The following is a 10,300-nucleotide window of genomic DNA, read 5'->3' on the forward strand; positions in this document are numbered from 1 at the left end:
GCAAACTCCATTCTTTTTTTTACAATTTCGAACAAGATCATGTTAATGTCAATATGCATAAGAATGGTGTAAGTAAAGATTGTTCGAAGATGATTCACAAATACGGTACTCCTCTTATTTAATGGGCAACGAATTCAAAGATTTAGGTTGGTGTGTGTTTTTTGCTTACAATCATGTCTACATATATAAAATATAGGAGTACTAATTAAACTAAAATAGCATAAACTGAAAAATGAAAAATCCAGCCTAATCAATCTTGGAGGCTTGGAAGAGGAAAATGAGAAGGAAAGCCATGGAGAGGGGGAAGACGAAGAGCAGCGATGTTGAGGGTGGCTGGACTGGGCCGGGCGCCATCCCTAGTGGCACAACCGCACAAGTAGTAGAAGCATTACTATAAGCAGCATCGCCACCACCGACCCAGCCCCCCATCCGCCGTACTCAGCCTCCTCTTGCTCCATGCTAGTAAGTACTAGTGTACTACTAGTATATATGTATTATTCAACTTCACACAAAAAAAACAAAAGGATTCAAATTTATTTATAAGTTGCATGGTGGGTTTTGGCAGGAAGACCAACGTTAATGTTTTCCTTTTTTGTACAAATATGAACCTCACTTCCAAATCTCAACATTTTGGTGCCAAAATAAATTCAGACAAAAACATATGCACTGTTTGACACTCTTAATTATGGAGTATATTAAACTCATATCAGATTCGGTAAATGTGTCTGGTTAGGGTGATTAATGTGTAAATTTTTGGTGAAACCAAAGAAGGGGAATGGTAAATTGGTAATGGAAGAGAAGAGGACCTGCAATGGGCAGTCAAGTTATTTAGTGTTCCTTCATATATTATACACTAGTACTGTAATTTGGAACGTACATAAAAAATGGATTTGAGTTTAGTGTAAATGGTAGAGATGTATGTAAGTACCACATATAATGTGTTGAACGAAAATTCTCTTTTACCCAAATGTTTGAGATTTTCTGAGAGTTAAAAATAGACTTTGGTCTAAAAAATATATTGCGAGTCACAAAAAAGAAAGGATAATAGTACAATTATAATGACTATTTTTGGTGGACAAACTAAAATGACAAAAATGAACCAAGGAGCATATTCTAACAGAATATGCATTAGCCTAGCAGTTGAGCTATACTGAGAAATGATAGATAAAAAAAATCTGCAAACATTATTTTCTAGTATATCAAATAGTAATAACTTCTTTCTCTATTTGTCTGCCTCTCTTACCTCTCTTATAAGAAACCCATCTATACCAAGGGAATCAGACTATATATTCTATCCTACACGATTTGGACAAAAAATGGTTAACTTCAATAGTCAATCTAACATGTACTCCGTCCACCGCACTTGATCCGCAAAAGTATTGATGCGCATGCGCCTCGTGATAGAATATGTCCTAAAGCATTACTGAAAAATTATATCAATGGCTGGATATATGCCGGCTCCAGAACCATGTCAACCACCATAATGAGTATCAGAGTATATTGGTGAGTGAGGCTCGCCAGACTTGCGTGATCTTGAGTTTTTGGAAGAAGGGCTGTATGATTCCGTTGAACCATTGCTGAACAATGATGATCTTAAGAGACCGTTGATTCTTGGCAGGCCAGTTGGATCACTACTCGAGGTCGAGGAGTAGCCTCTCTCAGCAGCCTCGACTTCAAGCGGCAGTTCGTCAATTGTCTGCATAATCAATTAAGTTCAAGTAAATTATTAATTCGTCCAAATAAGACGAGCTGAGTTGAGGTAGTGTCAATTAAAAGGCATAATACTTAACTTCCATGAACTCAAAAGATAAAAAGCACTAACCCGGAAAGCTTGCTCAAGGACCTTCAGTGTATCATGGATGCGCTTCCTCTTTGTGGCAACCTCATTAGGCTCGCGCAACAATTCTTCAATCAAGTTATCTCTGCTTACAAATTTACAAAACACAGCATTATAATTTATGAACTTACAAAGAACTAAATAATCCTCAAAGCCTACCCAGTGAATTTAAAATGGATAACATTAACACTATCATCCTGGATACTCAACCTAGCTTCTATAACATGTTGAGTTAGATGTCTTTTCTTTCATTTACAACATAGAGGTCCAAATTTTACTCTTCTTCATATACATCCGGGGTCTTATTCATCACATTAGGAAGGATCATTTACGACACGGAACATACCTGTACAATCTTTTTATGAATTCATTATGAAGCTCTCGCTTTGTGTGGTTGACCTGTAAGATTCAAACAGAAAAGGATAACAAACATATTCATTAAGGGATGGCAACCAGGACAACGGAATTTCAGACTGCTAGGAGATAAAGAGATAAGCAAACAGTGCATCAAAGAGGAAACCTAAATAAAAATATGGGATTAAAACAATAGCTATAAGCCACGAGTACAAAAGTTGGTTCCTAACATTCCAAACAGAGTAACCGCTTCATATCAAAAGTCCTAAATGGTCGATATCATAAAAGCATATAAATTTAATTGAGTGGGGAAAACAAAGGAATAGATAACTGATACTAAAAAAGTAGTAAGCCTTTTTCACACTATGAAATAGTCAACTATGTTTGATAGTATTTCTCCAAACAGATGAAAACAAACCCCAGAAATGAAAAGCAATTACCAGAAAATGCATAATGGCTTTTGGTACATAATCCTGAATGTTCTTCCGCACAATATCATAATAAGACCTCAGTAACAACTTTGTAGCAGTAATCTCGATGGCCTTTTCGTCTGAGTCAAATTCTGACGACCTCAACACACTAGGGGGCTTTCACAAATTTAAAAAGACAGAGTAGGACACATTAGAAATCTTACTAAAGATATTGATAATTTAAATTTGCTGGAAATAATACTGTGTACCTCTCTCAAATGGATCATTGACATTCTCGGTTCCATGCTTTGAACAGGTTCATTAATTGGTTTGCTGGTTGAGCTCTCTTTAGGTGATGTATGATTGTCACGTCCGCCAAATAGCGAAGTTATTGGCCAACCCGAACCAGCATAGCTTACTTATTAATCAATCAGAGATCCATCATTAGGATGTCACAAAAGAATAGCTGCTATCATCAACTAAATATGTTCTGCATAAGCAGCTAATAGGTGTGCTCAAGGTAATACACCAGAAAGACTTGGGAGGGAGTAATAAAATTTGTATCTACATATCTTTGGGTTTACTATTCAACTGTTATCATGGAACATTAGTATATTACTCCATTCACATATATATACATTCTCTTTAGCAGTGAACAATAAAGGGAAGGTCTACCCCTCCATCACATTCTTCCATTTTAAGTGACCATAATAAGAACAATAAGAATAATTCTTCTATTAGTTTACTAGATCTTCAATTAGGAGTAAGAACTTATCAGCAAAATGTTTTATGCACCCACTAATATTAGATTTGTAAAGCAAATCACCTCTTTTTACAAGTTTTGTTAATGACTCCACCTTTGATTTGTACTTTGTAGCAATAGCAATATCCCCAATTTTCCCAGCATTGAAACTATTGCATTTCAACGGTGACATATGCATAGATTCATGGACAAAATTCGCTGAAAAGTTTCGGAGAACAGATATTGTTACAAATCAAAAGGTGTGAGTCATTATTGAAACGCTTCAAAAGTAGTATAAAAAATTGTGATTTATTTGGTAGTTGTATATAAGCAACTCAGTTCTCTACTCAGGGAATGAGAGAAAGAAACTACAGAGCAAATAATACCAGACTCAGCAGTTTTCTCGACATCAGCGGCAGGTCGAACACCCTGTTTCCATGGAAAGAACAACAAAGGAAAGTTGTTGATTTGAACAAGAAAAAACAAATTTCACTGTCCATCAGGAGCTCTAGGTGTCAACAGATCACTTACATGATCTGGAACAGTTCCATTTGCTTGTCTACCAAGTATGGCTCGAGATGTGAAATTTCTTTGCCGGAAAGATACTTTTTCTGAGTCTCCTGTATCCTAATTCATAATCAAATCAAAGAATAAGTCCCTTGTGAATTGATGAGCACATGCTTTATCAAAAATTCAAAGCAAAGTGCACTCACCTTGTGCTTTGCAACGGGCCCTACAATACGAGACTTGACTTGCTCAGATGCAACCTCTATAGCTTTTCTTCCACCAATAAAATCTGGGTTTGAAGTGTTTATGAAATCCATCTACAGCACAGTACAATCAGCAAAACATAATGTTAAAGTTTTAAGAAGTTACAACACATAACAATCTGTGGAAGTTGCATCATCACACACACTAATACAAGTAGACGATACAAAAGAATCTAGGCCTTTACAACACTATATAGATTATACTCCCTCCGTTAAGAATCCTATTTTGCCATTTTGGTCCGTCGCACAATAAGAGTCCTTACCATAAATGGTAAGTAGGCCCCATATTCCACCAACTTAAGCCACTCACATTTTATTACTCCTATAGAATTAATATATATAAGTGGGACCCATATTCCACTAACTTATTCAACCCATTTTTCTTTACATTTCTTAAAACCCGTGCCATAACCAAATAGGACTCCTATTGCGAGACGGAGGGAGTATCTATACAACAGTTTCCATGAAACACAATTCTCAATACTGTCTGTAGTTACATCTTTTGAATTTATTAATTTCTTAAACTTAAGATTCAGTTTCCTCCATGAGTTAATCCAGGTAGATTGTATTGACAAAAAAATTATCATTTTCAGATGCTCCATTTTAAGGAAACATGTGCACTGCATACTTGAAAAATATCATAGACATTCTGCTCTCCAGCCATACCTGCTCATCATCTTTTGGGATGCAGAGCAAAATGATGCCTAGCCTTGCCAGAGAAAGAGGCAGTACAAGGATATGACAGAACAGACATAATATCATGATGGAACATGTTATCATATCATGGCATGGCTTAAAAACTGATACATGTATATATTCAATCATCAGAAACTTCATCTTTCATCCATAAACATACTTTGAATCTACTCTCGGGTTATTATGCTCACAAGATTTTCAGTATTTCAGTAATTGAAAACACAAACACCATGACTTACATTACCTGTGTTTCAATATGACTTTCTACCATTGCCTCAGTAGGCCGAAGACTTTCTTGCAGAAAATCTCTAGTGACATCATCTATGCATTTTCGCAGGACCGGAAACTGCTGGAGCTCATTTACCATACAGCGATGGCTCATCTAACAGGAAAACAACCAAGTTAAGGTCAACATACAAAGAAGATTGCAGCAAATATGTGAACCTATGATACCAATATGCACCTTGATTAGCTCATCATAGATAAATCTGGTGCACTGGAGACTTGGATCCAACAACCGAGCAATTTGCCTTCTAACAAGAACTTCAAAAGGAACCTACATGTTCATATTATTTCGCAAGCTATAAATTAATTGGATCTTGGAAGGCTTTGAAAGTGAACTGATGGGATTTCAGCTTTCCTCAAATTATCCAATATAGAAAGGAATAAAGAGTAAAATAGGCAAAAGACCTACTTCTGGCACAAAAAGTGCAGATCTGGTACCAGTTGCATTTTGAATGGCCGTGCGGATGTCGTCATCAGTTAAATCCTCACAAGGATCTATATCCTGGTCAACATAAAAAAGGAGTATGACTTATTAAGAATTTCATTTAAATCAATTGATTGCATCAAAATTATTTAGAAACAAAGAACTAACTACTCTTCAGAGAAGTAGTCATAACTTGCAGACAAAATCCAAGTGGCTATATACAGGTTATTAGGAGAATGGAAGAATTATTAATTAACCATTGACCTAATTTACTGCTATATTTTGGTCTAAAATGTGCTTCCAAGTCGTTTAATATGCATCTAATATTTTGCATAATTTGTCTTGGTCCCTCCGTTTGAATAAAAAATAACAGACTTAAATGTTATTAAGAAAAATTCTTCATTAAAGAAAATGCCTGAGCATTGGTACAGGACAATTATGAAAATCTTGAAAACCTAATTTCATCATGTCAAAAACAATACGATGACAAAGTAATGGAGTCAACTAATCTACTCATGCAAGCTCAGCGTTGAATAAACTACATCAGAATTTTCTAAGATTTAATAGGGCATGTCCATATCATTCAGATCAAGAGAACAAACCTCCAAGCACTTCACAAAAATATTTTGAAATATATATTGTATTCTTGCTCCTCCAGAAAGCTCAGATGTTGATATTTCTTCATTCTTTCCTTCTATCATTGAAATGAATGCTGTTCCCAACAAAAAGTTAAAATTAAAAATCAAAATCAAAGAAGAAGACGAAGAAGAAGAAGAAGAAGAAGAAGAAGAAGAAGAAAGAACGTAGTCTGTCAATAAACAAGCAATGAAACACCCTGATCATCTAGCCATTTTCCAAATAGAAAGGGTATGATGTTCTGGTAATAACAGAAAATTTCCCTGATGAGAATTTAGTGTAATATTACAGATTATCATAATTGAGCGATCAGGAAGGTTTATTTTGGCTGGCTTTAATTTAAAATCAATCCCAACTATTACTGCAGACTATACCAGCATCTTCTTACTAGTCCACTTCTAATCACAGCATAAAAATAAGGTCATATTTTATCATTAATGCCTAAGATATTTGACACCCTTGATGCAATGCTGTTTATGATGTGCTTCAAACAAGTAGATATAAATAAGTCCTACAGAATGTTATACATAGAGAAAAAGAGAAGCAGACCTTCGGAATAATTGGAAAGAACGTTAAGTATTAGTGCACCTTTGCCAGCCTGTTCACCATGAAAGGGTAATTAATTGGCAATTGAGATGGTTGTTAATTTTCTCATATACTAAGCTAAAACAATCAGATCACCAACTTGAATAATGGATAATACTTAAACTAGAGAAAAACAGTCACAAATCATCACAAAATCCAGCTTCTGTTTGCAATTACTTGAGATGGCATATGTAAGGAGAAAGGGTTGGTCATAAAACTTAATGCAGGAGATGTAGGAATTAATTTTGTAGTAAACCTTCAGTGTGCTAAGAGTTATGAAAAGAAAGAGCATTGAAATCTTCAAACTTCAAGGGCAAGCCAGCGGGTTTAGAATACCTTTGACTCAGAAACTTCTCAATAGCTAGCAAACTCCTTGGCCACAGAGACCAGAGCGGCACTAATCCGTGACTTCAAACCCGGAAGAACAGACTTAATATGTTGTACCAAAATCTGTAAGAAAGTGGAGAGATGTTTCACCATGCAGCACAAGTTATGAATATATCATTTTACATATTATACAGTATGCTTAAGGCTTGTTTAATAGGCAGTATGGGATAAGGCTTTGCATGTTTGACTAGGATACCTTTTCCAAGATAAGGTAACAATATTATATTTGCTTGGATGTATTTTTATTCTCTCTTACTGTAATTTCTATTATAACCTTTTGTATTACAAGCAAAAGGGCAAGGGGTAGTATAGTCCAATAACAAATTAATCCATGATGAGTAACTTTTGCATTACATATCACACATGTGGTTAATAGATACAAGGCCATTCTGCTATCAAAGGCTCTAATTTTGAAGGAAAAAAAAGGTTATCATCAATCACCCCCTCTTATCACACACCCCTTTTATCACATGTACTAAACGAGTCCTTATAATATGGTAAGAGAAGTCCAAGATTACATTTTTAAAGTGAAGCATAGTACATCATAGGTTTTACATAGTTTTATAAAGGTGTTCTGGAATTTATCCACAATCCTATTATAACAATTAGCAGCAAGTAACGCTATTTGCCCTGCCAAGTCTGTTACTTTGAAATGTTGGCATTGTTCAGGGAAAGCTATTTGAAGCAGAGTTACATAGATTATTCAGGTACTATGCATCAGAAGTAGATATGACATGGAAAGGGTGGCCAACTACAACAAGTCATGATAGAGATATCAAATAGAATAAGACTCTAAAGAAGTTTGTGTGCTTCAAATGTTAATTAACACGAGAACTGCTGCATATGTTCGAACAGGATTAATTCTCAAGCAGCAGCATTACCTGATTCAACTTCTTTGCCAACTGTGGAACTCCGCAACGGTCTGCAATATCACTATACTCCTATAAAATATAGGTCAAAAAGTTGCCATATGAATTACTTGTGGGAGGGCAAGGAACCAATCAGTAATAAGAATAATCAATGGCATACTGTGTGAGTGCAAAAGAACTTCTCTTCTGCAACAAGTGCATCTTTGATGCTTAGGTTAAGTTGAATATCCTGTTGAACATATTATACACAGTGTTAACAAAATGTAAAACTCTTGTCATTTCTTTTTTTTTTTAACAGATAATTTTCTCCACATAAACTTTATATACAATGATTACAAGCTTGCATCCATGACATAACAGTACATACCTAGGGTCCTATTTATAAGTTACAAGAATTTGAGAGATTTGATGTATGGATAAAACGGATCCAGATCGAGATGAGGGTATGAAATTACATCTATACTAAAAAATGCAGATATATCAAATATAATAATATAAGTTAATTATTAATCAAACTATAAAAACTTGAAATGCATAAAAGAAAATAGTACTCCCTCCATCCCAAGATATTAGACTCACTTCTTTTGGGCACAGGAATTTAGGAGGTGTTGTTTAGTGGTGTAAGTGGAGTTGGTAGTAAAGTAAATTTTTACCATGAATAAAAATGGCTCAAATATGTTGGGACACCTCAAAATGATATACGAGTCTAATATCTTGGGACGGAGGGAGTAATATAATATAATCGGAACATCTCATTTACTTAACTCAAAGCCACCCAATGATAAACAGAACTAAATGCATGTACATCGGCAGCTAAAATATGAAACATTTATCAAAAACAAATAAGGTATGATATGAGAAGGTCCAAGAAAATGAAGAAAGCTTTAAGAAGCCAATATATTTAAGAGTTTCAACATAAGTTTGTACACATTTTCAGCAAACAACTTCAGCCCTGCTCCAAGTAGATGAAATGCTATAAGGAACTACAATGAGCATAACTGTACCAATATGAAACTGAAAAATTACCTGTTGACTGCGATTTACAACACCTACATAGCCAAGCTGAAGAGGAACCACTTTCCCAAGCAAAAAGTTGCATGCATCAGTACCCCTATCCATGATATCCAACTGTAGCAACAAAATGAAGACAAACAAAACCACGTCAGATGAAGTGCAAAAAAAAGCTGGAAGTACTCAAAACAATTGAATAGCCTAACATTTTCACCTTTGTAATAACACCAATTGTCCTGTGGCCTGAAAATAGAGGCTTTCATATGTGAGTGAGCCCAATAATCCAAACAAGGTGAAACAAAATTAAGTTTAGGAAATAGTACAGTTTACAGATTAGTAAAACCACTTTAAGTGGACCTAACCATCAGGATCAACACATTGTGCCATCTGAAGAGCATCTGAGTTAGCTAGATCGGCATTTGCTGGCGTAACAGCCAGGATCAAGCAACTTTCACGTTTAATGAATGCCGTAATCATATTTCTAATGCGTGTTTCAATGTCGGATGGCTGATCGCCAACAGGAACTTTGGTGAGACCAGGTAGATCCACAAGAGTGATGTCGAGAACATTTGGAGAAAAAATCTTTAAGCTTATTGGTTTATCTGAGACACCTTTGTTTCCTCCTGCTTCTCTCTCTGTTTCAGCCTAAACAGATTGCAAGCTCATCCAGCATTAAGCTCTAGAAGCAATAGAGTGTAATGTTTAAGTAACAGACAGGTCTCTTTTTCACTAACCTGAATCTCCCTCCGAATTCCGCTAAAATCAAAGAACTTCTTGCCCTTCAAATGCAAGAACTCCCCCCATTCTTCCACGGCTTCATCGGCCTTGGTAGGTCTCCGGATGAGCTGCAACAAGAGGGGGCGGCGGGTGCAGATATCACTTCCACGTGGTAGAAAATCGCGGCCTACGAGCGCCTCCAACACACTCGATTTGCCGCTGCTCTGGCTGCCGACAACCGCCACCTGCGGCAAGTCGATATTATAGTGGCTTCCTAAGTGCGCGAAGATATCGTGCAGTTTGTTCACTATGGGTATCACAGTATTCCCCAGCGGCACCGCCGATTTCTCCTCCGCCATAAAATTGATGAGGTGAAGATCCACGCAATGTGGAATTGTATGTTTGGTATGGAAGTTAAAACCCTAATGAGGGGATTGCTATAGGCGATGAGGATGAGAGCAGAGTCTCCTTCTCGTAGCGCACAAGCAACACTAACTTGCCGCAAAGCAATGGATGACTCCCGACTGCTCCGGGCACGTGCTCCGTCCAACTTTATAGCAGGTCCGTTGAACTCATT

At 36.4% G+C, this 10,300-nt stretch overlaps 1 pseudogene across 1 annotated transcript; it reads right to left on the reverse strand.

The window, feature by feature from the left end:
* Positions 1 to 1,029: 1,029 nt before the first annotated feature.
* Positions 1,030 to 10,300, reverse strand: LOC125191619 (dynamin-related protein 3A-like; annotated as a pseudogene). Its single transcript, XR_016129020.1, has 21 exons — positions 9,741 to 10,300; positions 9,369 to 9,651; positions 9,221 to 9,249; positions 9,022 to 9,123; positions 8,156 to 8,224; positions 8,008 to 8,067; positions 7,076 to 7,189; positions 6,704 to 6,752; positions 6,121 to 6,230; positions 5,504 to 5,596; positions 5,273 to 5,365; positions 5,054 to 5,191; positions 4,057 to 4,167; positions 3,875 to 3,970; positions 3,730 to 3,772; positions 3,428 to 3,562; positions 2,871 to 3,019; positions 2,632 to 2,778; positions 2,184 to 2,236; positions 1,823 to 1,922; positions 1,030 to 1,696 (listed from the first exon to the last, which is right to left on the reverse strand). The product of XR_016129020.1 is annotated as a dynamin-related protein 3A-like (transcript).

Source organism: Salvia hispanica, chromosome 4 (assembly GCF_029641045.1).
Source record: "Salvia hispanica isolate PSC_SH4W2 chromosome 4, Shi_PSC_v1, whole genome shotgun sequence".
NCBI classification, from domain to species: Eukaryota; Viridiplantae; Streptophyta; class Magnoliopsida; order Lamiales; family Lamiaceae; genus Salvia; species Salvia hispanica.